At 28.5% G+C, this 7,500-nt stretch overlaps 1 protein-coding gene and 1 long non-coding RNA gene across 2 annotated transcripts in view; one reads left to right on the plus strand and one right to left on the minus strand.

Moving 5' to 3' along the window:
* Positions 1-1,870: 1,870 nt before the first annotated feature.
* On the minus strand, positions 1,871-3,918 carry LOC122631732. Its single transcript, XR_006327760.1, has 4 exons — positions 3,873-3,918; positions 3,395-3,560; positions 2,196-2,297; positions 1,871-1,896 (listed from the first exon to the last, which is right to left on the minus strand). It is a non-coding gene; the product is annotated as an uncharacterized LOC122631732 (long non-coding RNA).
* A 2,746-nt stretch (positions 3,919-6,664) lies between these two features.
* LOC122631688 (uncharacterized protein DDB_G0271670-like) overlaps positions 6,665-7,500 on the plus strand; it is a 47,390-nt gene continuing 46,554 nt past the window's right edge. Inside the window, exon 1 of the mRNA XM_043817669.1 lies at positions 6,665-6,889. The gene's annotated coding sequence lies outside the window, so the exon portion shown is untranslated. The remainder of the gene's footprint in view (positions 6,890-7,500) is intronic.

Below are 7,500 nucleotides of genomic sequence, written 5' to 3' on the forward strand. Positions count from 1 at the left end.
CAAAACACTCGTCCCCCTCGTAGTAGGTCGAATGATGTCGTGAAGTTGGTTGAATTAAGTTGATGAATCGATGAATCTGTAATACAAAAAGAGATAAAAAAGGATTAATTATATATTCCACATCGAACCAATATATTTGTGAATGAATGAAAATGATTAAAAAGAAATATATGATTTGAATGACGAACGAAAGAAATTACGATTCGAAGAAAGAAATATACTTACATGTAATTATATCCAGACGAAGCTTTACATTCGTAGGTAAAGATGAAGAGGATGAATTTTTAAATTCACACTTTCGACCATTACAATATTTTTCGTAACGCAATCCTCTTCCACCGAATAGGCCGAAAGTGTGTTAATGATTTTAACAACGCGGCGAACAAATAGTTTTAACAAGAATATCACTTAAATTCTTGTTTTGTGGTTTATTAATGCGACCGAGATATTCTAATCGGCGAGCAACACTGACTCTAATTCGCGATTTTATTTTATTTTATTTTATTTTTAAAGCAACCTATTCGGTTGCAAAACAATCAAACTGTTTCGCACAAGCACTGACTCTATGATCGCATTGCGCGCGATCAACAACTGAAGACCTGTTGAATAAAAATTGTTAAAGCAAGCAGTGGCGTTTACTTTTACAATTTACATCATATTAAATATTATTATCATATTAAATATTATATATTAAATGTCATTTATTATATTATTCATTAATTATCATATTAAAAATTAAATATTATTCATCAATTATCATATCAATTATCATATCAATATTCAAATTATATGATCTAAAATTATGAACTTGTATTACATCTTTTGTATGTTATAATAATAATAATAATAATAATAATAATAATAATAATAATAATAATAATAAAACAAAAGATTCAAAAGATGTAACTGCAGAACTTGTAAACTATAGTAAAATAAATTAATATGTAAAAGCAAACGATTAAAATCGCGTTGTATCTATCTTTTAAAAATAGATATGATCACGATAAGGATATGTTTAAAGAAGTATACTAATTGCGTGAATACCTATACATTAAAGTAGATACAGCATTAAAGTAAAACTAGACAAAGTGACAAATAAAACTAAACAGTAACATTGAAATAATGATTATACTTATATTAATTAAACGATTAAACGTATCTTGAAATTTTATTCTACTTTAATTTAACGCGTATTATTTATTGTTCTCTATGATTATTAACATTCTCTATATTCAATAAAATATCTTTGAAAAAATTTTCTAATGCACCGAACGTCAGTCTTTGGCCCGGCAGTACGTACGTTGTATGATATAAAATACATAAACGTACGCAATACCGATTACCGGATCTCACCACTGGGAGGTAACTGCGTATAGAGATCCATATAGTTTATTATTCATTAAATTTTTTACGAGAAATTAAAAATATTATGTAGTAAAAACTCTGTTTTTGTACTCAGTACAATACAATATACAAACTCATAATAAAATTACAATAGAACAGATCAAATTGTATCACACAATAAATAGTTTGTTAAAATTAATATCAATCTTTTTATTACTTGAAATTGAATAAAAATTTTTTAACGATAAACTTATTTATATACATTATGTATACGAAGGACAACGGATGATAATTGTTATCGAATGTATTCAAGTCGACAAACTAATTGAATTAAATAAATAAGAAATTGACAAAATTTAAGAATATTGTTAATATAGAATAAAAGTAAATGCATTTATGTATATAAATGTGTGAATAAAATATGATTAAAATATGTGTGAATAAAAATGTACGTACACGTATAATATGTATATGAGATCTGTATATTCAATTGTAATTTATTAGAATTAATATCTTATTTTTTATATATTAATTGAAATGTAATTAAAATTTCTTACGGATAAATGATGTGTAAGATAAGCCGTAGAAGAAAGTATACGATAGTTGTCACCAAATGTGTCCACGTCGATGGATTAGTTGAATAAGTTGAATAAAAAGAAAAAAAAGTTTTAAATTATTATTAATATAGAACAAACTTTTATGTATTTATGTATATAAATGTATCTACATATGATAATTATACAAATAACGTATATTCAATACGTAGTTAAATATCTAGTTCATTAAAATTAATATCTAGTTTGTTATATATCGATTGAAATTTAATTAAAATTTCTTAAAGATAAACTTACTTGTACATACTGCGTAAGAAGAGCCTCCATAGAAGAAAGTAGACGATAGTTGTAGTTGAATGTGTTCAAGTCGATGGATTAGTTGTATATGATGAATAAAAACTAGACAAAATTAAAGAATATTATTAATACAAAATAAGATAAAATGTATCTATGTGTATATATATATATATAATGTGTAAATGTGATCCATCTATTACATATAAATGTCATGCATATATATATTGAAATCTAATATGATATAAAATTAACAAATTAAAGGATTAATTATAAATAATTGCATTAAACTTAATTAAGAGACTTAATTAAATAATATTAAAGAAAAATTAAACGAACCAGAATTAATGTAGCAGGAGCATTTGCGAACACGTCTAGACAGGTCCTCACGACTACGAAAACTGAGTAATACTATTATGAAACAAAGAAGAGGATAAAGAGGGAAAGTCGTGCCAAGGCTGAGCTCGCAAACGTCCTTTGATTGTTATACGTCCCTTTGTTGTGTTGTACTGTTTCCTAAATTCTCCGACTAGTACACAAACACACGTATCAATATACTTGAATAACATCGTATTACGCTCAACTGTTTTTTTTTTTTTCACCAGAGCAAAGAATTCATTGACAAAGAATATTCTATATTTATTTACAAAGAGATTTATATACGCGTTTCTGCGAATTGATTACTTTAATATTATTTCTAACATGTTTCTCCGTAGTTTCTTTTTTTAGAAAACAAGCGAATAGATCGATATTAATGATGCAGAAAATTAATTTCGTGCATATTTATATATATATATATATATGTGTGTGTGTGTACAATGTGTGACATACGAATGTGTTGTTCGTAAGAGTATCTATATATGTATGTATGTGTGTGTGCGTATGTGTACTTATATGTATACGTATATATATGAAACTCACATATAAGATGAAATATAAAATCGTACACGATTGATTATTGAAAGATTATTTAGAGTATCGTTAATAGACTAGAAAAAAAATCGATATAGAGAAAATATATGCAGAAAATACGAAATAAAAAATATTCACTAAAGACGTCGAGACGCCGATTGTATTTTCACGGATACTTTTTAAACGAGACGATGCCACAATTTGCTAACACTCACACGTGAAAATCGAGTTTCCGACGATCGATTGATATATAAAACAATGGTGTACGTTAGAAAAAATATATTAATTACTTGTAATCAACGAGACGACGAAACTCCGCAGCCATCGGTAGCACAAAATAACTCAAAATGGCGGATGTATCGGTAGCAAGGAGACTAAGTGGACCTTTCGCGTTGCGCATTGCGCCACCTATGCCATCTATACAATGGACTCTCACGATGTTTATAATTTTTCGATCTATTTAAACAAAAATATCGAAACATTAAATATATGATATACGAACTCAAAAACTGTCGAAATGGATACTTTATTACTCCAAACTACGAAAATTAATTATTACAATACGATATCTGTAGTAATAATGATCGAAAACATGAAAAAAAATTGTAAAGAAAAATACGAATAATGCGTAAATTATTTTACAGGCGAATATCTTTTATTCTCGACATTGTCACGATTCGTTAATACAATGTCGATTGAAGAATATTTATTTGTAAATTAATTGATATATTGGAAGATGATTTACGTTGAAAAATATATGTCAATTACCTGTAATTATCGTGACGACGGAGCTTCGTGTGATCTCTAGCAGGACAGAATTCGAAAGAACGTTGATTGGTTGCGTCGTAGGTAGTAGGCATTGGTCACGCATGCGCAGTGCGTCACTTTACGTATATGACGCGATTGTGTGTATGATATGTATATGTTTGTATGTATATGTGTATATGATGTGTGTGTATATGTATGTGAATTAATTTATTAATTTTTATATGTAATTAAAAAGTAGTACGTCGTATAAAATCTAAGAGTTGAAAAGTCATTAGAAGTTAGTTTAAACGTGAAATTAAATTTTTAATAGAAATTAGATTTTCTTACTTGCACATTACGTAGATTTTTCTTACACACATACTAGCTTGTCGTCACACGTACGTAGCTTCTATTCTTCCTGCGTGAGTCAAAACCATATATATTGTATATGATATATATATATATATATATATATATATATATATATATATCATACAAATATATATCATATATAAATGTATATCATAAAAATGATGTTTATATTGAAACGAAGTTAAGTTATTATACTTATTAAGAGAAAAACAGTAAATTTATTTTTTATATTATACTAAGTAATCAATCGATAGAACGTTATTACGCGACACAAACGTAAATTTATGAATTTCTACAAAATTTGTATTCTAGCGTCTAACCTATTCTCGTAAAGATGTGTATAATTTTTGATACGATTTGTTTTCTTTTCGTAAAAAATAATGCTTTGTGAAAAATATGAAAGAAGTCATCTCTTCGTTGGAACCTTCGTCTTTAAAATGAGATCCATCAAAATTGGTTAAGAATTACACTTGGATTCATTGCTAACGTAAGTCATTATCAAAGGTGATGAATAGTTTTAATGAATGTACTGTCGGTAACGAAATCGTCGTACTCTTCTCGTTATGTATATCTACTATATTTGCGTCTCGAGTATGTAAAATGGTCAAGTTTCGAGTCGTTGAATATTCACGAAACACCCACTTACCTACGTTTGATTCGAATCTCAGACGCGTATTTACTTGGAATCTTCCTCCTCTTTCTCCACCAACTCCTTCATCTCCTTTTCATCCTTCAGGATCAAATTTCCTTTTTATATTGTGTTTGTCGTACAAAGTTTCGCGGAACTTCACGTCTTTTAAATATTTAACACGTTTGAATGATATGAAATGTTTATTACGAACGTTACATATATGTATATATATATGGATATGTATTTGGATATGTATATATATATATATATAGGTACAGATACGTATCTAAAAGAAGTGAGAACCCGTTAACAAGATTTCGTCGATAGATAAGATCGATGAAAATAAAGAAAGATATTTAAGTTTTTCTGTTTAATTTTTCTTTTCTTCTTTTTATATGTATATTTTCATTTTTTCTTTTTTTATTTTCCATCAAATAAAATCGAAGATTTTTAATCGAGACGGCTGTTTATTCGTCGAATTTATTTTCGAGTTGATCGTTCCTTGCACGATCTTTTTTTTTTTTTTTTTTCAATTTCTTTTTATAATCTTCTTCTCTTTTTCTCTCTTTCTTTTTGTTTTATATTTTTTCACACGTCCAAAGCGTTTTATCGAGAAGCCATGCGTAAATCGGTAGCTCGGGACTCAACGAGATATCGAAAGAGGAACGAAATTTTTATCGACGCTGGATCGACAGGACACGATGTTCGGCAAATACCGACTATAAATCTTGGATACGTCATCAAGCGGGTATAACGAATGTATACCTTACGAGATTCCGGCAGGTCAATTAATTATGTTCCTTTTAACTCTCTGATCGTGAAGAAAACGTCGTCCGTGAAATATTTGCGGCACGATTTATCGGCTCTCTTCGTCGAATTTACTCTTTGGTGAAATATTTTAATACGATAATATCAATATACTAGAGATCATCTTGAATTTTTAAAATATTTTTTATTTCATTTTTTTTTTTCTTTTATTTTTTTCGATACTAATAACCTAGAGGACAATAAAAAAAAATTCTACGAGCACACACAATGCCATTCTAAATTATGTTATAAATCAAAATAAATGATAATTGATATATCAATTATCAGAATTGGGTTATATCGACAATGATATAAGAATTATTATCTAATTATTTAATGAAGATTAAGTATTTTTCTAGAAAATTCTTTTTGCGCGTATTAATACTCATTAGTCATGGCACTACTTTTAATATTCCGTTAAATTAGAGAGAGAGAGAGAGAGATAGAGAGAGAAAGAGAGAGAGAGAGAGAGAGAGAGAGAGAGAGAGAGAGAGAGAAAGAGAGAAAGAGAAAGAAAGAAAGAGAGAGAAAGAGCATCGTGTTCTGCGCATGCGTTGATCGTCATTTGTTCCAAATTCACATCGGTTGCTATTACGATCTGTTCGGTACGTAGTTCGGTTTCCTTTATCGATGTGTTGTCTCCTTGCCAACTAAATTGGAGTAAAATTCTTGGAAAGTACAACAACGTAAATAAACAAAACACGTTTCCGAATGTTAGACATAGGTCAAAAATTATTCACGTTCTTTTACAATGTCAGTTTGTCGTAGTATATCAGAGTAATAACATGACCGTACTTAACCTGTATAATAAGATACAATCGTCAGATTTGGTGAGTGCATTGAAATTAATTCGCGCGTAATAAGTACGTAATTTTTCTTTATAACGAAGTGATACTCGTAAGGATTAAAGAGAGTGATTAAAATCAGTGTTCATTCGTTCATTGTGTTTTATCGTTCGATTACGTCACTTAAGTCGTATTGTGTTTCGAAAAAAAAAAAAAAAAGAAGAAAAATAATATCTCGTTAATGTGATCTGTGCATAAAATTAAAAGTGATAATCAGTGTATATCATATCATCGATGTAATGATTCAGTCATCGTATCATTTCTCAAGGTGTTGTTAGTGATATTAAAATGAAATAAATTCGCAACAATTATGGATTACGAGAAGATGAATACGAAGAAGATGGATATTATGGAAAGGACGTCATCGAAGAACATCGTAAAGGGTAAGTAATTAATAAAAGGAATTAACATTCTCTTCGTTTGTTCGCTAAATTTAACAAAAATTAAAAATCAGTATATTACTTCGAAATATGACAATTTTTAAACGTTAATCATATTCGTTGTCGTAATTACAATCAATTTAGTAATAATCGATACCGACCAACAATGTCGGCGTTAGTAGAATCCTGTTTTACCGATCGTTAATAGTAAATTTTAAGATAGGAAAGAATATTACATAGCAGAATCAGAAAAAAAAACATAATAAGATTTAATAGAATCGAATAGGACCGAATACGATCGAATTTGACCGAACAGGATTGGATAGGATCAAATAGGATAGAATAGGACCAAATAGTATGAAATAGAACCGTATAAGATTCGATAGGATCAAATAAATTGGGGCTTCGTTTGAGGTTATACGTAAAAATTCATTAATGATTCACGATGAGTCTACAAACAATATTCTATATATATATATATCTATATACATATTAAATTATGTATTTAAAATATTTAGTAGTCAGACGATAAAATTATTTCATTATCGAATTATTTGCGAATAAGTACGTAAGTAAGAAGACGTGAAATCGATGTACATTAAGGACCCGTTATA

Source organism: Vespula pensylvanica, chromosome 9, assembly GCF_014466175.1.
Source record: "Vespula pensylvanica isolate Volc-1 chromosome 9, ASM1446617v1, whole genome shotgun sequence".
NCBI classification, from domain to species: Eukaryota; Metazoa; Arthropoda; class Insecta; order Hymenoptera; family Vespidae; genus Vespula; species Vespula pensylvanica.